Consider the following 24,807-nt stretch of genomic DNA (forward strand, 5'->3'; position numbering starts at 1 on the left):
CCCTTCCCTTCCCTTCCCTTCCCTTCCCACCATCTTCTGACTCAGTCTGTCTCTCTTATATTGTTTATTAGAACTAACTGAGAAACTTCTGGAAGAAAAAGGACATTCAGTCCTTGAACAATACTGGTTTTAAAATAAGTCTTGTGTTATCAATGGTTTTGGACATTTGGGTTATTTTTCCATTTGAAAGTTCTGCCTAGAGAAACAGACAAATCCATCCTAACTTTATTATTAATTCAGGGCTTAACTCACTCAAAAACATTATTTTCCTTGTATTTCTTCATGTTTGATTCAGGTAAAAGATTAAAACAAAGTCTTCACATGTCGTAGTTTTAAACTCAGGATAATGAATAATGAAGTTTGAAAATAGCCAAAGGAATGTCACTATTAGGAAATAGCAGAAATGAAACAGAAATACTGTAACTTGCAGTGTACAGAGCACTAGCAGAAACTTTTCAAGGCCAGAAGCAAAACACCGTGCAAAACTGAACCTTGATTCTGATTTTTCTGTGCCTCAGATGAATGCTCAAGGGAATGTTCTGGGCCATTCTGAGCACTCGTCGATTTGTTTGGAGCATATTTCATTATTTCTAAAGGTATAGTTTTACATTTACAAAGAAAAAGATTTCAACACATGACCAGGTATTTAAAAATGGTGTTCTTACCTATTTCAACCTGTTGCAGCCTGTAGCATTGAGACTGTGTATCCCCAATAATAATTCTGAAACAGGTAAATGTCATTCATAATCATCTCCCTAAAGATGGCATATATTTCATAGAGTAATGCACTGACTGCTCTTTTTGTTAAAAGCCATCCTGGGTATCAAGATGAAACAACGACCAGAAAACACAGAGCATTTTAGCCTCACTAAAACAGTAAGTAGACTCTTCCTTCAAGTATGCCTTATGAAAGGGTTTCTTTTTCTCTGCTTTAAGTTAAAATGTTCTCACAGACAGGGTTTTTTTTCCCATATAGAAAATTAAGCGTATATTTCTTAAAATACATTAGGGAGTTACAGAATATAAGCATTTTATTCACATAATCTGGGAAAGTCATTTCCCATTGATTTTTAGTGCCCAAACTTCAGTTTCAATTAGCTCTACACACACAGAAGGACATCAGGGTTGTTCTTGTAATAGCTGTACATTTAAATAAATGCATTGAGTAATACAAATTCTAGATGGAAACTGGTAGTTTTATTCATTGTAAAGGCCAAGAACTCCAGCTGCATGAAAGTTGAACTTTTACATTTATTCTCAAAGTTATACAACCATCTGCGTTCTAACTGAACCATAAGAACACAGTTCAGGAAATACTGATTTCTTTATAATAGATTTAGAGATTACAAGAAACAAAATCTTTTAAAAAAACTCACTTTCTGTGTCTGCACTACACTGTAGTTGTTCATGGTATAAAGGTATAACATACTTTCTGTCCTGGGGTGACTTTATGATGCCTGTGTCCCCAATTGTCTGTTCTGTTATTTTGGATATTGTATTGTGTACCTTTAAGACTGGTTCCAAGAGCAAAGAGGGGAAAGAAGCAGCAGGCAGTTTGTTTGCAGAAACTGCACTAACTCCTCCTCATTCCTTCTCCTGAACTGTGTTCGTCTCTAGAACAGACAGACAATGGGACAGAGATCTCCTGTGCTTTTAGTTAGTTTACCTAGCTGAGGCAGAGGAGTTCCCTGGACTGTTTTTTTTTTTTATTTTTCTTGGGACTGTTTAAACCTGCTCTGGACTGAAAATCCAGAAGAGCACTGGGAGCTCACTTCTGCAGCCCACCGGGGCCCAGGACGGCATTTTCCAGCACCAGAGGGACTGAGTGAGCCGAGCCACACCCACGGCAAGAACTTTCGGAATTTCCCATCCCTCTTCAGAACAGCGAGAGGTTTGATTGTTTCATATTATTAATTTTTTATGCTTCTGGGCACTTTGGTAAATAAATAGTTTTCCCCACTTTTCTCCAAGGAAATTCTTTCCCAGACCAGTTGAGGCTGCAGCCATTTGGGTTTGCTTTTCCAGAGGAACCCCATTCGGAGGTTTTGTCCCAAATGTGCCTTAAACCAAGAAACCTTCCATCTGTAGATGAAAGGTTTGTCTATTCTCTTTATGAAGGTGCCTTGTTCTTGCTTACTGCCACTTATCTGAGGTAGATATCCTACACAAAGTTATGTTTACCAAGGAACAACAAAGAATGTGCAGGGAGATTTATTTTCTCAGATATATGTCTTTCAGGTTTAGGCTGAAGGCAGAAGATGACCTCGGAAGTTTTGAATAATTTAGTCCTACCTTACCACTGATTATGAGATAAAAAGCCAAATATAAAATGCTACTTTTAAAAGTACTTATGCAAGAAATGAGTTTAGGCACGTAAGACTGAAATAATATTTACAACAACTTGCATTAACTTGACAAATAAACCAGTAATAACAGTTATTATAGATGACAAAAAAGTCTTTCAGGAATGGTTTTGAAGGTTGCTATTGTTCCCAAAGGTCTCCTGAAAGTAAACACTATTTTTTGTAATTCAGTATTAAACTTCAGATATACCATGTATCTGAACAAAACAAGCATTTGTGTGCAAGGGGATCATTAATCACAGACCAAGATTTTCTCAGAGAACACTGTCAGTCTGTTTTCATGCCTCCGAATGGCTGCCTAATCTCTACAGGTCTCTCTTATTTAATAGAAGTTAAAATTAGTTGTGATGTCTATCTCCTAAAGTATAGTGAAACCTAGGAAAACAATTTTTAAAGAAAAAGTAACACAGAACTTACATTAATATTTAATAGCATAGGATTGAAGAGGGTAGACTTTTTACAGAACTCCAACTGGATATGACAACCAGAGGAAATGATTACTATAAATATAAAAAACTATACATACACATATACACGTTTATGTATGTGTACACACACACACACACACACACACACACACACACACAACAGCAGATTAATCAGAAATCCTTTGTTTGTCATGTGTTTGATAGGAACTTCTATGAAAACTTAAAATATCTGCGCAAAATTGTCATCAAAACCAGTATTTGAGGCTTTTTTTTCTATACACGGTGATTAGATATGCTTCGGGAAGATTTTATAAAATAAAAGCTATTACATTTTTTTGCAAAAGATAAATATAAAATTATTGATTGTAAGAATGCCTTACTGCTGCCAGAAGGCCTTGTGACAGCTGTATCATGCTGTTTGTGTTTTCATTATTCTAGGTCTATTCTTTATACATATATATGCATCTAAAGTGAGACATGATAGAAAGGGAAAAGCGGGTTTGGGATTTTTTTTAAGTTGAAAGCCAGTACTAGCTCAACAACAAGTAGGAATTCAGGAAAATTAATTCAGGAAAAACGATCTTTGATATACTTACCTTGGAATTTGGAAAGAGGAGAAGCTTCTTTCCAGATGTATGTTTTATAAGCCATGGCTGATTTGCCTTCCACTGACACACCTTAGTTTCCTTGTTCCTCTCATACCTTTCTGATAGTGGAGGTGATGTATGCAAGAGATTTGGGCTTTAATTTTAAATGGAAGTTCAAGAGTACAGAATAAACTGTAATTCATATGAGGTTTTTGTTTCTTAAAATGTCTGGATAGAAAGATATTTATGTCCTTTCTTGTTTTCCATGCGTTTCTTACATTTTTCATGGCTAAGGAATCTGTAATTTAAGTTTGTGTAGTAGAACTCTGACTTTTTTGAACAGCCTTCACTCTTTTAATAACAAGGTCTGATCAGCACATAAACAATCTCAGCAGCACAGGGCAAATTTTAAAAGGAATTAAACACAAACGTTTTCAGTGTCATGAAGAAAGTCTTAATAAGAGTAAGGTTATAGACAAAACTTTTCCAAGTGAAGTTTTGCTGCTTGAAATATGTGTATTAAAAAATTAAAAACTCTCACCGCAATTTTTTTTTTCAATAATTAGAAAATATTCCTAGCAAAGATCATGGGGTTTAAATTTTTCTTCAAAACTTCTTCTTTCTAAAGTAAAAAAGTTCACACTTAGCACAAAATTTAAGAACAAATTTATGCCAACTTTTTGGTTTACAAAGTGTTTATAAAGTGAAATATGAAATTGCTGAAATAAGAAACCTTCACAAAATGAACAAATGAACAAAACTGTAAATGTTTTCAGTATTTTTAAATTACATCCTGTGCCAAATGACATGGAAATCAACAAATGAGACAATAATACTAATGAAGTCTGAAACTGTGTAGTTCTTATGACAGATGAGTTCAAGGACACTGAAACAGCAGCTATAAGCACAGCAGAACTTCCAGGTCCTGGGGACCCCTCTGTGTCTTGTGCTAATATTTGCTTGCAAGTGATTTTTGCCTCTGCAGGAAATGCTGGATTATTAGCTTTCTGTCCTAAACAGAATGTCTGTGTGATGCACTAATTTTTATATATATATGGGTTCATTTTCTTTATAACAGCATATTCAGCTTCTTGATAGAACATAAAGATAGTTGTGAAATAACGACTTCCTGAGGTGGTAGAAGAAATGTGCTAGAAACATACAAAATATATGGCTAAAAGAAACAAAAAAAAATTAAAAGAGTCTTAAAGCTCTAGATTGAATGATGACATAGTACCCTGCAGACAAACGCAAAAAAAATTCTACTCATAATGCTCAATGAAAAGCCATTTATGGAAATGGTATATGAGATTAGATTAATCTTTTCAGATTTACAATCTACATAAGATGAAGGTTAATAGGGAGCTTTCTGTTGTGGAATAGAATATCACAAATTCATTCAATTTACTAAAGGGAATCTTCTATATTTAACCTCAAAACTGTAGTTTCCTATTGTAGTGGAGGAAAAAAATACTTGAGATTACTTTTATCCTAATTTCAGGAGTCTCCTTGAAGAAACTGAGACTTAGAAAACATGAGTCTGGATGTGTTCATTCCTCAAACTCTAACCTATTTGTGAAGCTTCTTAATTCCAGAATTATTTTAATTTTGTTTTTTAAAGCTCCACAGTCACCTGAGCTGTAGCATTAACCATTAAATTGCAGTGTACAGGATATACAAGTCCACTGCTGGTGTCCATAATTGGACTTAGGTGCTTAATGGCCTAAATCCATGCTATTAAAGTCTCTCAGACCTTGAAAGAGAAAGCTTCAAAAAAAAGGTTGTTGGAAGTAGGAATTGGCCCAAGACACAGCTTTTTCAGGGGTGACACTAAACACTTCAGATTATTGGATCACAGTGCTGGGAATGGTCCCTGAAACTTTGTAATTTACTAGAATAGATGTAACTTAAATTTATGCTTCTAGGTAGAATCCTAATTGCACCAATGTGCTCAGCATCAGAAAGTTGATACTGCCTGTGGAGCAGCATTTCTTAGAGTACAGATATCATTTAAACCTCATTAAAACACAAAAATAGCTCATTGGTGAGGGATTTAACATAAATTAGATCTTCCAACACTTATTTTACTTCATCTGGACTGAGACTAGAGTTTATATTTCCTACCAGTGTGGCTTTCTCTGTGTATTACTTTAGTCTTGGGAACTGTAAGCATCTCCTTTTTCAATCTAAATATGTTTTAAATATAATATATTCTGCATTTTTAGAATTTATGTGCATTCCAGTTCCTCATGGGTGCTTTTTTGTTTTTTAGTTTGGCAGAGACTGGATTACTCTATACTGTTACAATACATCAAAACAAAAAGGCCTGGAAAAGCTATAGCCCTTAATAAATTATATCTCACTGGTCAAGGGTGAAGTAGAGGATGAATGACGGCCATTGCTGTGAGGGGGAGCAGGGAACAGAATGCAGGACACCCATCTCTAACAGGGAGTGGTATTATTCATAATGGTGGAAGACCCTGTAAGTCCCCCCATGTTTTGACTAAGCCAGTTCAAGTATTCAAAACCAAAGCAATTTAAAGATTAGAATCCTCAAGTGAAAGAAAATACCTAATTTCCCCCCAGGAAATGTGATTTACATTTGCTTTTTCAAGGGCAGCTTCCACTTTCCAGTTTTGGTGTCTTCTCACTTTGTGAGATACTGAACTTTCCTAATGCATCATACAAAGAGTGAGTTGTGATTAATATTTACAATGATCCATCTCTTTTGAACATAGACAGGTTTTTTTTTTTAAGCCAAATGACCAAGAAAAGGCAACAACTATTATTACTAGGGTTATAAAGCAAAAAGTAGGTGAATCATCCATTAATATTGTTTACTTCTCTACAAGAAAGAAAAAACTTCTTAAACTTATGATCCTAATATGGCAAAAATTAGAAAATGTCAGTATGAAAAACATTGTTCAAATACTCTATAAATTCCAGAACCAAAAACATTTACAAAGCTTATTAAAGTTAATTTATATATATGCACTTTATGTTTGCATAAAGCTAGTGAAAATGAGCCCGGCTTCATCACTCTGACTTCTCAGTGTTATGACCATACAAAATAAATAAAAAATTTGCAATTTCTATTTTTAAATTTCTTACTGTTGTTTTAATAAATGCATAAAAAATATGACCACCATCCTTAAGAGCTATTAAGACTTCTTTTGTTTCCTGAAAAATTAACCTCAAAGGCAGAATTGTAATTATTTACCTAATGAGGCAAATTTTTTCAGTACAACAGCTCATACACAAGGCTGGAATGCCTAGATTATAAATAAGATAACTTCTCCTTGCTTTTAATTCAGGGTAGTCTAATTTACATCACCTGGAGTTGTATAAAAAAGAGCTGGATATACTTACAAGGGCTGTGGAGAGAGCATACAACTTTTAACCAGCTCATCTGTTAGAAAGTTGTCAATTTTTCAGAAATACAGACTCTCTTGAAAGAATACATTATTAAAATGAGAACAATTCACCCTTAAAACCTACAGAAATGCAAATGCAATTAGCAGATGAATATTCTATATTACCTTAAATACCCTTTATTTGACATCCACATGAATTGTCTGTTGTACTGGATGTGTTTGAGCTCTCCAGGTTTACAGATAGTTGTATTTTTATTGGTCACGTACAAGTGTGGTCTGAAAATAAAACCACTAGTCAGACTGAGAACAGTTATGATGTGCAAATAAAGACAATATCAACTTCATTGTATGAAACCAAATGTAATAGTTGGTTTACCTTTGATTTTTTTTTTTTTTAATTTTCTGTCAGGAATGTTTTAAATGCTGATGACTTTCATTTTCTACAAATTAATATTAGACATAAAAATGTACTCTGGATCACTGGTATTTTTATGTCTGTTGAGAATTTGCCAATCAAATTACAAATTTAAGTGATTTTGAAGAGAGGTTTACTTGTCACATTTTATAGTATTCTGATTTCTTTTACATGCTTTACTAAACAATTGTTAAACTTCATTTTACAACTTGGGTATTTAATTAGCTTTCTCTATCTTTATGCACCAATCAATGACTGAATTCCATCTTTTCATGGGTTTGCTGTGAACTAAACTCCTTTCAGGTAAATTTCTGTAATCAAGAACATTTCAGTATATATAAAGTTATTCGTATTTTCTAAGAGCTCCTAAAATACCATCCAGAACTTAATGAAGTACAGACATGAACTAAAAATAGAAGTATTTTATGCAGTTACGTAGCCAATAAAAAGCAAACTAAAAAATGTGGTTAGTCTGGGTTGAAGATAAAAGATATTCTGAAACAATACACATATTAATGCAATCCCTACAATATAAATAACTGAAAGTGTAACTGATGTAAATATTTATTAGGTCAGCTGCTAGGTAAAACACTATTTTCAGTGTTTTTCATAGCTCATATTTCATTGATTTCAGCAGAAATTTTAATCTGAAAACACTTTCAAAAGTTATATTATTCTGTGAACATATAAGCGTGGAAAATTCCTTTATTGTGCAGTACATACTTGAGGCATAAAATCTGCTATTCGGAACCACCTGTGAGGTAGAAGCCTGCAGCTGCATAAAATGGATGATGTGAGTATCCCTTTCACTGTGTTGTAAAAATCTTTTCGCTTTGCAGTCAAAAACCAATATGGATACTAAGTTTCAATAAACATGTTAAATATCACACTGAATTTTCAAAGACTTTATGACAATAATTTTTGTTCTTGGAATATCACCATGTAAGAACAGGACTGATCTTAGAACGGGCCTTTTTTTCAGATAATGTGATGCATTCAGCCTCTGTAAATAAAGTTCCTCTACAGGATTATCAAAAAGAGTACCCAGATAATTAAGCTTTTAAATAATGAATATTTTTTAAAAAGAAAAAGGGAAGACTATTCAATTCTTTTGAACTCACATCAAATATGTGTAATATTGATGTAATATGTAAGAAACCATCCTAAAAAGAATTAAGTAAATGCAACATAGCGTTGACTGTAATAATGACGATATTCAGTTCTTCTAAATGTAATTGTATACTGCAAATAGTGTCTCTGTATTTCAAGATAATTCACATTTAAATCATAAACTATTGAGAGAGAAGTTTTCTACAGAAAATCTATTTGGAAAAATGTCTTTTACAATAAGACGTCATACTGGCAAACAGATGTGGAGCCACTAGCTATGAAAAACAAGATGAACATAAATACAAGGTGAATATAAATACATCAATTAAATAATATGAAATTATACTTGATTAGCTATTATGTGTTTTCTTGCTGTGTCTAAAAACACACAAAGAGGAATGAAAAAATATTTCAAAATATATATTTATATATTTACATGCACACATATCCTATATATGCATAACCTGATACATGAAGTGCTGGCCCCTAAGAAGTAGTGTTTTCCACAGATAAAAATTAGCTGGAGTCTGAGTGCATTATCTCTGTATTTGCAGGTATTCCCAGTAGAAGAAGACGAAAGCTTAGATAACAGCACAGGCCGATAAACTTATCTATTAGAAGTCTCTTTTAAGGCTGACTGCTTAATATATCCAGTACCTTTCCAAAGCCATTTTTTTACTATCGTATTTATTATATTTGCAACATTTAAGATTGCAGTATTACCCTTAAAAGATAATGACTTCTTCATAGTCTATAGAAAAGTTTGCTTTGTTGGTTTCTTGTGGTGTGGGGTTTCGGTGTTTGTTTGTTTTTTATTTGAAGCATCAAATTTGGTGTAAATGAGCTGAAATGTATTTTATTGTAGCCAAGGACACATACATAAGTAGCTGCTGTCAGACTAAGGCATCAGGATCTTTACAATGATTCACTATTTTTCCCCTCCCCAGGTATCCAAGTAAAGAAAAAGAATAGTTTATTCAACCTGATCTAAAAGTGGCATCTATTTACATGGCCAGACTGAGAGGCACCCCAGAGATGGAGTTAACAGAGATTGTAACAATCCCTGCAGTGCATTTTGGTTCACTATGTGCTCTGCGGGCCAGCTGGCATGTGAGATGTTGTTCATGTATGCTGTGGAAATCCCTGAGACAGAAGTGTTGGTGGAGGCTGAGAGATTTAGTAGCACTTTGGCCCTTTCAACACGTGGTGTCATGCAGAGATGTTGTGTGTTGCTGAGAGAAAACTTCCTGGTGTGGGCATTAACATTCACTTCCACTGATAATCTGGATAATATGAAAGTTTTAGCTTTCATATTATCCAGATTCTGTACTACCTTAATGTGTGACTCCGAATTTCATATAAAGTTCTCTTCACAGGGTAGAGTTAGACAAAACAATCCTTTTCCAGCCAGAGAACCAAGGACACCATTGCAGCATCAGACCCAAAAAGTATAAATAACAGCAAATTGAGGACAGCAGTCTGGGAGGATGGGACTTCATAACCTGAAACTGCAACTGGACAATTAACCCAAATATGTAAAAGGACCAAAACTTACAAAAGTCTGAAAAAGTGTGACCCGTCGTCCATCTTGGGTTTAGCCACAGCCAGGCTCTTGTACTACCCAAGGTGTATCCTTTGAAGACCTTTTAATAAATACCTACTCTTTTCCTTTAACATGGTCTAGCCTCTGTTCTAGGTAGCCTCTCAAGCCTTCACCAACTTCATGTGTTTTCTTTGTGTGCCCTCTCACACACAGCTGTTCTTCCTGATCATTCTGATAATCTCTTTTTCTTCCTCTTTCAGTGCAGATACATTGGTTTTGATAGTAAATTATTAAGAATGTGCAGCAATTCAGATGAGTTCTCATCAGCACCTTTCATAGCTGCATTACTACTTTCAAACTGGAGATATCTTTTATAATGCATATGTCATACAACATGATTCATCTTGCCTTTCTTAATGTGCTATCATTTTGGAAATGACATCATACTATGCCTTGTAGTCAATTAGAGGTCTTTCTCCTGTTCAAATAAAGATAGGGAGGCATGTACAAAAAATAATTCAACATAGGTTTTCTTACTATCTTTTGATGCCTTTTCTGCCATTTTAAATTGTGTTTGGCTACTTCTGTTAAAGCTATGAGGGTGGGTTTTATTTTGGCTAAATTTAGATGTCTGGTTGTAATTTGTAGGGCAATTTATCTCACCTGTTATTGATCCTGTCTGCCTTATTTTCAAAGGTGCATCTCATTGCTTGCAGAGGTAATATTTCACGATATTAGGTACAGCAGATATTATATGTAGTCAGGTGACTCCACCATAAAACAACTTTTTCAAAAGAAATTGAAATACCTAAATCCTTATTTTTTTCAGTGACACCTGTGGCAAGCCAACCCTATAGCTTTAAAGAAAATATTTTATTGACTTCTCTAAGGTCCAGAAGCACTGGGAGACATGATGCAAAGTTCCCTAACATATGGTCCAGCTGACAAGTATTCACATCACAGAGCAATGATGAATTATGCAAATGTGGTATCATACATCAAGAAGTAATATTATAATCTTTGAGCAAATAATTTCCACAGGTTGTGAATTTTGTGTCTTGAAGCATTTTCTCTTCATGGAAGTACACTACATAATGTGATCTATCCACCTCAGGAAGGCATACCTCATTAAACCATGTTGCACTTTATGGTGTAGACATGCTATTATATCAAGCACAATTTCAAAGATAAATTCCAAAGTCAGAATTAATAACATAAATAGGAGTTACATCCAGTGAAGAGTTAAGCATTTCCAGAAGGTTTTTCATCCTGTCCAAATGTATATGTCTAAGATAGGTGTGATGAATTGCCATCTGTCTCTCTCTATTCAGACCAGATGACTAGTTGAAAGTATGTGCCAGACTGTTACATAAACAAAGACACATTAAAACAGTTTCAGGACAAGTTTAAGCTTTTGGTATCAAAATTCTCCATGCATCTAGGCTTCAGCTTCTAGACGTGTTGAGAGGAGATTCAGTTTCACTGCACCTAACATTATCCAAATCTTCAAGCAAGCAACCCTTTCCTTATTTCAACTGATAGGCTTGTGATGGCAGTGGATGGGGTGAGAAAACATTATGTGAAAGGCACTGAAAGGCTCATTTGGGATACTATACAGAACTGCTACTGAAGCTCTGGTATACTTATTTGCTTGGTCTCCTCCCTAAATAGTCATTTCAATGGGCAGATCTTTGGAAATCATTCTAAGTTTTCTTTCTGTTTCAAGTAGTTATATGGCCTGGTAAAATAGATATGAAATGGTAGAATTACACCATTTTGCTGTCCAAAAATATCCCCAGACCAAAAAAAAAAAAAAAAAAAAAAAAAAAAAAAAAAAAAAAAAAAAGTCTGGGGAAATCCCTACCATTTTTAACTCTCATCATCAGCTAAAGAAAGCTTCATGCATCATGGATAAGGAAACCCAGGAGCACCAGTGAGTAACAAAAATCCTCTGTGGAACTTGTCTAGTACCTCTTAGCTATAAAGGAGTGGTAAAAATTGCCAGGAAGTTTTTTCTTTTTCTTGCTCAGTTCCTAAGAGTGCAGGATTCTGAAGCCCATCATGAGTTTCTTTTTATTCTACACACTATGCTGGTTTTGTTTGCTTTGTAATGCTTCAAAGGCTTCTACTTCATCTTGCATCTATGCATACAGAGGCATTACAATATGAACAAATGCATTTAAGCTACTTTCCTTAGTGATCTTTTATGGAAAATGAAAATAATGGATACAATTCCTTTCTATCTTTTAAATATTAACTTCAGGGTGCGTAAATGAGACCCTCACAGTACTTATGTCTCTCTATTGTTTGTAAAGAGAGCTTATGTCGTTCAGCACATCTGCATGTTATCTGATGAAGCCCATAAGCAGTGGAGGAAGATGATTTATAAAAAATATTTTTTTTTATTTAATTTTAATAACTGAAGACTCTTCAATGGCCTTTTGTACTTGCATTAAACTGCTCTGAACTGCCATGGACTTCCTTCGTACAAACACATTTGTTAGAAGTCCTATTTAATTAATTTCAATATAAATAGCTTAATTTCAATACAAACACAAAATATTTAGTTGATAATTTGTTACAAGGCATGGGTAGTCCATAGTATAGGTTGTTCCCCTTGATAATAGTGTCCTAAGAAAAACTCAACATTGCTGATTCAGATATAACATCTGTGAAGTAGTAGTACCATTTTTTAATGCGGTGAAAGGGGTTATCTTCAAGATGAAACAGAAAATTTCAGCACTGGTCACTCAGAAGTGCTAAAATTCCAGTCATGCTTATATCAGTTACCCAGCTAAGTCATGACAGCCTGTGTCCACCCCATTAACAAACTGCTGGAACATGACCTGCCCAGTGTCATTCAAAGGCAGCTGTCAAAGGGGTCACAGAATCACAGAACAGCAGGTTGTAAGGGATTGCTGCAGGTCAGACAGTTCAGCTCCCACTTGAAGCAGGACCATTGACAATTATAGATCAGGGCATCTAACAATTTATCCTACTGAGCTTTAAATACCATGCAAAGGATGAAAGTTATCTTCAATTGCTCTGGCAATCCTGCTGCAATGCTACATTTCTTTTCTAATGTTGAATATTTTCCTAAATGTCTAATCTGAACCATCTGATCCACAGTTTGCTCTCATTCCCTTTATCCTTCTCATCATTTATTTACTGACAAGAATGACACTCTGGTCTGTCACTGCTTTTCAGGTAGCTGCAGCTCACCTTTGAGTCTCCTCCAGGACACAAGCTCACCCTTTAGCCTCCTTGTTTTCAGAAAAAACAAGTCCAACTCTGTCAGTGGCTGTTTTTATTTCCTAGAGTGTGAATAATGGTCCAAATGATGGAGATTAATGAGATCATAAGGCTGGAAGTGACCTCATTTACCTTGTCCATTCTGCCCCGAGTAAGATCAATTGCATCTATGCCATTCTTGACAGATATTTGTTTAATCTGAACATCTCTAATAATGAGGGCTCTCTAACTTATCTGGCTCAGAGACTGAGATTTCTAGTAAAATATTTTGAGACATAAATTTGGGCCCAGGCTCTTTTCTCCTGTCACAGCCCCATATTTTCAGGGCCACTGAATTTTCATGCTCTCAGCTCCAGCCATCAGTGAGGATAACCACATCCCCTCCACAAGCACACACACTAGAAATAGCACACAGAGCCATGCCAGTGCTGCCACACATGCAGAAACACAGCAAACAACATGAGTGGCTTGATCCTGTCCCTTCCCTCCTGCAGAGCAGGGATAAAGCTTGCTAGTGGAATATACTGGCATGTACACATACACACACATATGTATACATATACATGTGCACATGGACCTTTTCCTACAGTGAGATTTATATGGTCAAGCCAGTTGCTGGTGCCCAGACCCCAGTCTCCCCTAGTTGCTGTCATCCAGAGCTGGGCCCCCCAACATCAACTTTCCACTCCAGGAGCTTGTCAAATAGAACTCTTCTCCTAGGACTCAGCTTATTTGGCTGTGAGTTCTCTAGCATATACACGAGCCTCAGGTAGGAAATGCAGTCAACCCCAAGATAGAAAAAGGATTCAATAAAAGTACAAAATAGACTGCACTGAACAGATGCAGAGTTTTTCAGATGAGTATACTGACCAATCTCTTTACCATTTTTGGTCCTTTCCCCAGACATTTCACATGTTCTGCCATTTCCCTTAAGGCAGCTCATAAGTTTTACACAATCTGCACGTTCTCTTCCCACTGGACTCCAAGATAAGTCCTAATACTCTTTAGGTAATATCCCTCTAGATTTGATGGCTTTCCAGAGAAAGTCTCTTTTTGATGCATCTTAGTGTATTTCACAGCAGGGGCAGTGATCTGATTAGTCTCTTCCAATGTTTGTTTTTGGAGGAGCTTATCCACTGTACTCCTTATTAGGTCACTATAGTCTTTTCAGCTGCCATTGTCCTCTGCTCCTTGCCAAGTCTTTGTGATCAGCCTTTACTCACATAGCCTAGAAGAATTCACAATCCATGGAAAAGCATTCAAATAAAATCACAAGACAAATCACAGTGAACTGCTGCCACTACAAAAAAAAAAAAAAAAATTATGATGAATGATACAATGAAGGGTTTTGCAGTCTTGTTTTAGATGATATGCCTAGAAAGCATTTTATCCCAAAGACATTGTTCAATAATTTTTCAGCTACTGATACCTGAAAAATATCAGAAATATCATGTTTTAGAGATTTTTTTTTCCAAAATCAGGGCTAAAAATGTTTCCAAAATTTATCCTAAAAATATAAAACTTTATACAGACAAAGCGTGTGAAATGCACTCAACTGAATTTAGTGCCAGATGAATAATAAGCTAAAGGTCATAAAAGCAGGAGTTTATCTTCACATTAGATTTGCTTTCATTCCTGTGCAAACCTTAACTAGCTAACCAAATGATTTAACTGCTCTAATCCTTGCCTTCATTCTACTTTTCTTAATGTGCTTTCTTGTTTTTGTGCTGATCATTTAGACTGCTTGCATTCCATGCAAAATGATTATATTGGAACATCTCCAGGGCATTGAAACTTGCATTTATACATTTTGCATAGTATCCACCATATATTGAGTACATTTTGGCATTGTTTTAAGTAAAACTAGATATAAATTCCCAGGCATAAATTTACTAGGCTCTCTTCTAAACTAATATTAGAAATAACGTGGTGGTGTTTGTTTTTTTTTTTTTCTTTTTAATTGACATCCTGTTCCTACTGTTCAAAATTATTTTTCAATCAAGCACAGAGTGCAGAGGAAAATGAATCAGGGGAGAATATTCTGAAATGGAGCTCCATTTAGTGGATTCAGCAATAAACTCAAGGGGTTTTTTTTATTTAGATATGGCAGACTCAATTAGCATCTCATTAGCAATAAGCTGTATAAATAGGCATGTTCAGCAAAGAGGGAAAGAAGTCAATAGTCTGCTGGCAGACACTCAGTATCCCAGCACCAGGCTTTCAACACACAGAAGCTCTAATTAGAAGCTTGTCCACGTGTGTGCATCACTCATTAACTGCCTCTTTACTGAAACGGAATAATGAATTGAGCCCTTTAATGTGACATTAATAAATTGCCACCATTTTGGGAGTATTTGAATGTAAAATGGTGATGTTCATTATCAAAATTATGTTTGATGAGTTAGGTTTGTTCTGGCTCATTGAGAAAGATAATTTTCCTACTGTTAGGGCTACTTCCAAAAAACAAGTCTGGATGCCTTTGGCTTACTCCACAGAACTTAAAGTGAGAATCTAGATCCCTGGAAACCAACACATAAACTCTAGATATGATAGATGATGTAATGTAATGTAATGACATGTTTCCTGCATTGTGTAGCTACACGTGCAAGGGTAATTGAACATGGCTTGAAGGTATGTCTTGGGGAGAAATTTGCTCATCTCCCATTTTATAGCATTTCTTCTGTACTACCTGAGTCCATGAGAAGTAATTCTGCTCTCTCTATATATGGAACATATCTGACAAATATTCAGGCCTAAACAAATCATCTGTCTCTCGTTCTGAGTCAATTTCTTCTCTTGCTAAGCTTCCTTCTGTAGTGGTTTCAGTTTGCCTATATTTGTTTCCTGAATTATGTGTAGTGGTTTGAGTGCCCACTAGAATTATTTACTCTTTTTTGCTGTGAGATAGGATTAGGAGAGAAGTAAAGCAGGCTCAAACTTTAAAGGATATAAAGAAAGGTTTATTAATGAAACTACAAGAGAGGAAAAAATTAATAAGAATCCGAATAAAACCTTTAAAACACTTCTTCCTCCCCCACAACATTTCTTTCCCTTCTCACTGACAACGTGCAAAGACAAAATTTAAAGCTTAAGGTCAGTTTAGCACCTCTAAAAATAATCTTTCATCAGTTCTTTTAGAGAAAGAAATCTCTTTTTCTGTGCCATGAAAACTTCTCCACAAGAAGAACAGTTCTCTTATGGCTTCAATTCTCACAAATAATAGCTACCAGGGAGTCTGCATTTGTGAAGTCCCTCCCATATCACACAGCCTTTCCACAACTGCATTAGGGTCCATGTAAACTCATGGGGTATCATTTCAAGGATGAGTGGTTCAAAAGCAAAGGTTCTCTACATCTGTTTTTAAAATCATCCTCATCTTTAGGAACAGATATCTTCTCTTCCTGGGGGCAGATTTTCATCTTCATCTCATCTCTCTCTCTATTCAAGCTATTCATAAGATCACAGCTACTTCAATATTTACTTAGTTCACCAAAAATGCTTTTGCTCATGTCTTCAATCTGAACACTCTCACCTCCCCAATATGTTTTCCATGACTTAAAGAGGTATTCTAGTATATTACAGTCCATTACCATGGCATTACAAGAGAATTTGTAATGATGCCTAAGACTAGGCATCTTCTCTTTCTCCTCCATCTACACCTTGACTCTTCCTTCACTAACCTTGATGTATTCATATTGTATCGCTACATGTGTTCACTCTGTCCTTTTCTCTCACTTAAGACAGCATTAGTGCTTTGCAAGTCTCATTTGTGCAAGGAAAAAGTAAATATCTCACCTAAGCCTGCAGAGGGCATGATGGTTTCTTCCGGGCAGCGGCCGAAAGTGGTAAATTCAGGCTGTGCTGAGGCTGGGCCAGGATCTTGGGGTTCTGGCTGCTGTGAGGCGACTCTGCATGCTGCAGAGCTGCCCCTGGATGGGACAAGAGGATAAGATCCCAACAGCTGCATGCCCACGGCTGGGGTTCCTCCCCTCCCTTCCTCTGCCTGGCAGCCGCTGGCTCTGGCAGGGAAGGGCTTAATGACAGGATGTAAATAGCTGCTGGGCCCGGCCTTGCCATGCCGGGCCTCCTGGGGCCATTATGTGGGGGTGACTTTAGCAACAAGACGTCAGGAGCCCCTTGGGCCTGATCTGGCTGGGACAGGGCATTCTCTCCTCCCCTCCCCATGCCCAGCAGCCTCCAGGGGATCCAGCAAGCTTCCTGGGAAGGGCCTGGCCCCTTGGCAGGGCCCGCCCGGCACGGCCCCCATGACAAGGAGGGAGCCGGGCCCACATGTTACCGCTTCCCAGGCCGGAAGGAATGAGAACACGGATTTTTCCCTATTTTTAACCTGTATAGTCCCAGAGGTCTATCCAGCTTTTTAATTGGTTCCACGGGTGGTCAATATTCAAAACTAGTCACTAATTGGTTTTGCCACAGCTTTTCTTCAATCAATGCAAAACCAGCACACTTTCCAGTTGTATTTCACCTTTTATAGGAAACAAAATGGAACAAAATTGACTATTTTGCTCGTTTGTGAATGCTTGTTTGTAGAAGGTACCAGTCCATGGATTTTGAGCCCCATGTTGTTCACTAAACGAGGGTCAAAACTGGGTTTTTCAGAGCCGCATCATGTCACTATTGGAGTTGTGCAAAGACTAATAGGTGGGTGACCTGGTCCCCTCTCCAGTACAAAGAAGCCTAATCCCATAGTGCAGTGGGAGAAGGAGGAGCTGTTTAAATTTTCCCTTTGTAAAATGCTCTCAGAATCTCTTGCCTTTGGCTCTAGTTATGTGGTGGGTATGCTTTGTGTCCTTAGTCTGCCATACAGCTACCTTCATGTGTGGGTTCACATGGCTGATTAGTGACAATTGCATTAGAGGATAAATTTGATAAAAAGCAAGTTAAGGCAGAATCGTTGTGTTATGCATAAAAGAACTGATAACTCTTCAGGACAAGGCACATAAAGATAAATTCTATATAGCTCAAAAGAAAGCAAATTGGATTAATCTGTGAGTGTAACACGGCTGTCAAAATGTGCTTATGAAACTGTATAATAGCAAATATGAATTTTTGCCCAAGTAGTTTTGCACAACAGACAAGGTTAGCTGTATTGTGGAGAAATATCATAATTTTATCTTTCAGTGTTCAAAAGTCATATAAAAACACCCATACTGACCTGTCTCAACTATCAAATTTTAAAGAGCCTTGGAGAAATATTGTTAAAATTAGATCGTAAATTTTTCTTATCTACATTTGCTCATATTTCCTCAGTGAACTGCAAATTCATTAGAATGAGAAGTCATGCACACTCAATTATGGTTATTGGAAATAATGTTTCTAATACTATGAACACAACAGGCTATTATCAATTCATCTTATACAACTCTCTCCTCATTTTAGTAACTTTTAACAAATAAATATTATTGTCCTTGACCGTATTTTTCCCAATAAAATTTCCAGTCTCTGTGGCAAACTGAATGACAGCATGTAATATTGTATTCTATACAAAGACTTCCTTATTTTTCTTCATGTGACAGTGTTTATTATATAAAAAGGCTATCAAAGGACTTTTTCCCTGTATTGTATGTTATGTTGTGTTAGGTATATTCATAATTCTATAACATCAAATCAGATATTTTTTCTATTCCAAAAGTTTCTCACAAAATGCATTTTGTATATATTTTCTGCAGAAGACTTTTAGAGAAATTATGCCTCTCTAGAAATAAGAATAAAGGTTTTTGAGTAATTATTTATTTCTGGGTTTGACAGAAAAGAAATGAAATTATTTTCCTCAGCTACCATAAAGTTATTCGATGGTCAGTGGACATTTAATTATATAATATTAAATTTATTTAACTCTGTTATCTGCAAGACAGTCTTTGTAGTATGAACTTGGAGAGAAGTAAGTTTCCCACATTTTTCTTGCCAGTCCATATTACTTTTGGGTTTTTTTTCATCCTGACTGATAAATAGATTAGAAGCCTCTTGTAGTAGGACAGTGTATGGAAAGTGAACCTGACATTCTGTAGAGCTTCAATTTCACTAATTTTAATACAAACCTTTAATAAGTTTAGCTTATAGGAATGATTTCTTAACTTAAAAAAGCTATTAAGGAAAGTTACTTAAGATCTTTTAATTAATCTAGTAACTTAGTGCAATTTAAGATGAGGTGCTGGGTAGAAACCAGTACTAACTCTATGTGGAAGTTAAATAAAAATAGTACTTGTTTTTTGCTTTACTGAAGCCAGCTAATATTCCCCCTGAGAAATATTTTGTCCTTGGATTTTCAGGGCAAAATAGGAGAAAAAGTTTTAGGCCTAAATTCACAATAAGTCAATACTCTTAATTAAGATCTATTCCACTAATAGTCTGTCTGATCCTTGGCAGTGCATTATCTCCCTAAAGACTCCAGCAGACATATGACGGAGGATTAAAATCAGACAGCTGAAGCAGCTACAGCCACCAGACAGTCTCCTGCATTGTCCTTCAGATAGATTCTGCCACTGAGCAGAATGCCTGATGTTTAGGAAGCAAGTTTCTAAACCAGCCTGGCAAGAAGAAATGAGTTTAACTGAACATATTCAATTGAAATGACTCTATTTTATATATTGGAAACTGAAAACTTAAGTGATGCAGGACCTGTTTGCACAAAAAACTCAGATATCTGTGTTTTGAGCAATAACATCTGTGAGTAAATAATGAAGATTGCTAGGGTGATAACAAATTTTGCCATCTAATTTCCACCTGCTGTCATACCTCTGAATGAAACACAAAGCTGATGAAGCACTCTTCTTGTAGAGGACCACTCAGAAAAATACCTATTTTCTTGTACATATTCTGGCATTAGATGTCTTCTGGTTCTGAGGAATTCCATGTTCCTAATTCTGACTACCTAACCCTGACTATATATTAAAAAATTATTTTCTAATTTCCTACATAAGATCCCATGAAAATGTAGAGTGACGCTACACAGATACTGTTATAATTTCAGCTGTAATAAATAATGGCTTCTTAAAATCTTTATCTTGGCATGATCTGATGTTTGTTTTATCTCTTGCCAGATCCAAATCCCAGAGAATTTTCCTTTTGAATCAGCAAGAAGTTGGATTGAATAAACATAGCTATGTCTTCTGTGGGTGGCTAGTTTTTTGGGGTGTTTTGTATAATTCATATCAAATTTCCAACATACCCCATCAAAATGAAATTACTTCTGCTGGAGAACCTTTAGAGGAATTCACCAGGAAAAAAATAGAATTTCAAAGCGTGAATGCCTATATTTAACCTGCCATTTATTTTTTTTAATGGACAATGAAGACAAAAGCATTTCCGAGAGTGCCTGTTTATTATATAAACACCTGATTATTTAAAATCCAAGGTAAATTACTAAAATCGATTAGTTTAAAGAACTCCAGAAGTGTTTCTCTATCTTCATGGGTAACAAAAGTCTAGGATGACTAGCTGAGATATGGGAATTTATATTGTAAAATTTAGGAGAAGAATCCTATCCTCATGATAAAGATATGCCAGTTCATATGTCACCTAAAAGATGAGGCTTCCCCTGCAGTCAGTAGAGGGAAGTCAGTACTCCCTTAAGGTGCTTCATCTCAAAACTCTTTGACAGTTTTTTTTGAGCAGGATAAATTGTTAAACTGTTATTTGAAAGCCACCATTTACTGCCACTACTTTGAGGGAATCTAGCCAAAAATCTGAACACACCATTTCAATTTGAGGTGGCTGGTAAGGAAGATGAATCTTCTCCATTCAAACTGTAATGATTACTTTTCCATTTTTCTTAATCACTGTCTATTTGATAACCATTTATGTGATTCTTTAATAATGCTTTAAGACTTCACACAAACTCTCATGAACAGACTTAATGTGCAAAGTTTGTTTCTGGCTTTTCTGCCCTGTTGTCATTTTGTGTCCAAACATGCTGCTTTTCAAGTGTTGTTTCTATAAAATGCTTCAGGATTTCTTGTGTCATTTTCCTAAATTTGATGAATAATGAATTCAAACATCTTCCAGTATTTCCAAAGCTAAAATTAATTTTGCTTAGCTTTTCAACTATAAGTTAAGTGGCAACTACAGAATATAAACTATCCACTTCTGCATATTTGAATTTATATTATTTTTCACAAATAAAAAGTATCAAAGAATCAGACAAAAAAGTCCAATTAGAATAAAATATTCAAAATGTAGTAGAACTTAATTGATGAGCTGAGTTTAACCTCTAGAAAATGTTTCCTCATTATAAATGGAATTATGCTGGGCTCAGAGCATAGCTGTTTTCTGTTTGTTGTGTGTTTTTTTGTTGTTAGGGGTTTTTGTTGTTAGGTTTTTTCTTTATTTGGGTTTTTGTTCAATATATCTGTAGTTTTATGTTCTAGGTCTAGAAATTGGCTGATTTTGTAATAACATTTTACTTCAGAAAAGAAAAAAAGATATTTAACCTACTATTTTAGGTGTAATTTGCCATCTTACAATAAATCAATAAATCCTGCACTTTATGAAAATTGTAATCTTTATGTTGAAATATTTTTCTCAAAGCAAAATATTATATTCTGGTCATTTGTATAATTTTAAATTATAAACTTCTCTCCAGGTCTGTAATAGTGCTTATACACATTTATTATATGATACAGAGCTATTCCAGCAACACTAAAATAATTACTCCAAGAAAAAAAAATATTCTTTCAGCTCTTTCATAGGTTTTAAAGGCAAACTTTTAGTCTTATCCAAAAACTGCTAGAAAAAACATTGCTTCATTTTGACTGAACAGACAAAATTCTGGGTTACTTTTGGACAGAAGTGGAGAATAACATGCACAGCTCTGAATGATGTGTTTGAAATCACGTGGTTTTGAGAAATATCCATGAAAATATTCATATCTAATTGTGTTTGCAGAATTTAAAAGATTTGGAAAAGCTTTTTAGGCAATATAAATGTACAGTATAAAGACCCAGCAAATATCCATTACAGGTAATATCGTACAACTTCATAACAGAACATCTATCTCCAAACATTAAGATTTTGCATTGTAATAGTTAGAGTTTAGGGTAACAGATTTATAGACAAGAGTTGCGAAATACATGTCTGAAAGGAGCATTATTCAGATGTCTTCTGAATCACTTAATATTTTTCTGTTTGTCCAAACTAAGCCTCATTCAACACATTGGTGCTTACTTGACTCTCTCTTACATATTAGCCAAGCTACTGAACTCCACAATCAGACAAACTAGGAATAAATGGAATATACCTGCACAGTAAATTGCACAAAATGATAGATTGGCTTGCCTACACCGTTAATTTGTTAGAGAGATCCCTGGCATGGGTTTGGGCAATGTGAATTAGAACTATACAAACATTTCCCAGGTCTAATTTAGGTATTAGTAAGCATGATTTAGCAGGAACCGTTTTAGAAAACTGATTTGGATGCACCCCTTTGTTTTGGCTAGTAAAAGTGTTCAGTAATGTGAAAGTTGACAAATCATGCCAGCTTGGCTGCATAAACCCTAGCTTGCTTCAGTTTACTAATGTATATTTCCTCTATGTGATTTGAGGAACTTATGGGTTTGATAATCTGTGACAACCCTAGAATACCAAGCAAAGTGCTTGCAGGAAGACAGAAGTGAGTGGGAATGAGAAAAGAGTGCAACGGACCTTCTTTGGCAACCATGGATTCTTAAAATGGCTCAGCTAGTTATGTAACTTCAGCTCAGCACAGATTTTTAGTGAAAGTTTAGGTTACTAAATCTGGTAATTTTATATAGAACTTTTACATTGTATACTTATTTAACAAGATGCATCCAGGAAAAGTTGGGAATGAAGACATAATTTTAGTACATAAAAAGTATTTAAGGAATAGGGATTTTTTTTAATTTTTTTTACTCAGTGGCTCTTGGTCCATTTTTTGAAAATAAGGTTAAGGAATGGAGCTGATTTTTTTTTTTTTTTTTTGGTAACAGAAGGTGTCCAACCACCTTTCTAAAGTGTCTGCTCTGTGCTTCTACTCTTCAATCACCTGATGCACATATCAGTATCCTAGTCCTAACAATGTTTAAGTTCCCTCTGCCTTTCTGGGAAAACTGAATTTACACATGGCATGGACATGTATGACAATTAGGCTAAGTACAAGGTAAGTCAACACATATTGGATTAGTTTGAAAGAGAGGAAGACAAATCTTTCTTGGGAAAACACAGAAGTTTGCTATGTTTTCTGACCCCAGGAGCAGTTTTTCTGTCCTAGGGTGACCTAGGCTGGCTGTAATTTTCTTTCGGAAAAATTGGAGGGTCAACAAATTTCTGGTTCAGGAGGGACACAGACCAGTGTAGACATAATCTTCTTGGTCCCTTGCAGGAATGTTGCAGTTCAGGACTGAAATAAGGAAAGGTAGAAGAAGGCAAGGAAGTCTGAGGCCTAGAAAATATCAATACTCTGAGGATTTAGGATCCACATTGCCAAAATCAGTTATGGATATGCTGACAGTGAGCCTCTTGTACAAAGAATGCTCAGCTTGGTGAGCCACAGACTTTCTCCAGCTGTGTTTCCCCTATACCACACACATGGTAAAGTTTTGAACCTGGCTAATCAGACACAGCTCTTGCAATCCTGAAATATTTGATATTGTAATTTTTTATATTCTTAAAAGAAAAGGTGTGCCAGTGTTTAGTCAGTCTTTGACACCCTCTATTTTTTTTATTCTCATAGTTTACCTGTCAGACTACTTTAATCAAATGAGAAGAATAGACAGTCCTATTTTGTGCCTTTGTAACCAGGCCTCTCAAGCTGACATGAAAACATGAAAAAAAGACCTTCTATCACCTGAGATAACTTAAACCCTGGACACAAACAATTTGAAAGTTAGTGACTGAATTCAAAAATAAATTTAGAAAAATAGATATCATTTAGAGGACTTGTTATACAAGTCTAGAAAAAGCTAAACTCCCTGGGTAACCAATAAACCAGAGTCTATTTTATTGCAGCTGTGAGACTTGCAAATATTAAAGAGAAAGGACTGTATAGTTTGAGCATTTCCAAACTGTGAAGAAAACACATTTTGGAAAAGGGCAATCAGGCAAAGTTCAAACAATTTTGGGCGTGTCCTGGGTTGTAGTATAGGATGCACACAAAGTATTCTATCACCATCTTCATGAACTGTTGAATCCAGGTGGGACAGTGTTTTCCCAGACCCCCTACCTCTGGGCCACTATCTTCTGTTAATGGCCCATCAAATGCCTTGGTCATGACTCACAGGTAATTCCCTCCGGGAGTTGTCTCTGTTTAATGGGCCATCAAGGACCCCCTGCATGACTCATCATCCCATGGTGAGATGCTCCACCCAGGGGAGGAACCAAGCATTCTCACCTGGATATAATCTGGGGTTTGGGACAGTACAGGGGGCCCTTACCCACTGGATTCCCAGAGGACCAGAGCTACCAGATCTTTCTACAGGATCACTGCTTCAAGAAGACCACCTCATCTGGACTACTTCCATCACTCTGCTCAGGTAGTATTCTGACTCTATCAGTAGTCTTTTGTATTATTGCATCTATTTTTTATTTTACCTTTTTTTTTTTCATTCTTTCTATTAAATTGTATCTCTGACTTGGAGCTTCTCATTTGTTTTGCTTTCAAACCACTACTGGGTGTCATGGAAAAGATGTTTTTACTGCATTACTTAAGTACTAGCTAAGCAACAATCCTTTTCTAAGCTGCCAATTGAAATATATTAAAT

The 24,807-nt window shown here is 35.8% G+C and overlaps 1 long non-coding RNA gene across 1 annotated transcript in view; it reads left to right on the top strand.

Moving 5' to 3' along the window:
* Nucleotides 1-1,685: 1,685 nt before the first annotated feature.
* LOC136287856 (uncharacterized) overlaps nt 1,686-24,807 on the top strand; it is a 42,357-nt gene continuing 19,235 nt past the window's right edge. Inside the window, exon 1 of the long non-coding RNA XR_010720390.1 lies at nt 1,686-1,891. This is a non-coding gene — a long non-coding RNA (uncharacterized lncRNA). The remainder of the gene's footprint in view (nt 1,892-24,807) is intronic.

Source organism: Chamaea fasciata, unplaced genomic scaffold, assembly GCF_029207755.1.
Source record: "Chamaea fasciata isolate MVZ Bird 193981 ecotype frontalis unplaced genomic scaffold, bChaFas1.0.hap1 SCAF_3, whole genome shotgun sequence".
NCBI lineage: Eukaryota > Metazoa > Chordata > Aves > Passeriformes > Sylviidae > Chamaea > Chamaea fasciata.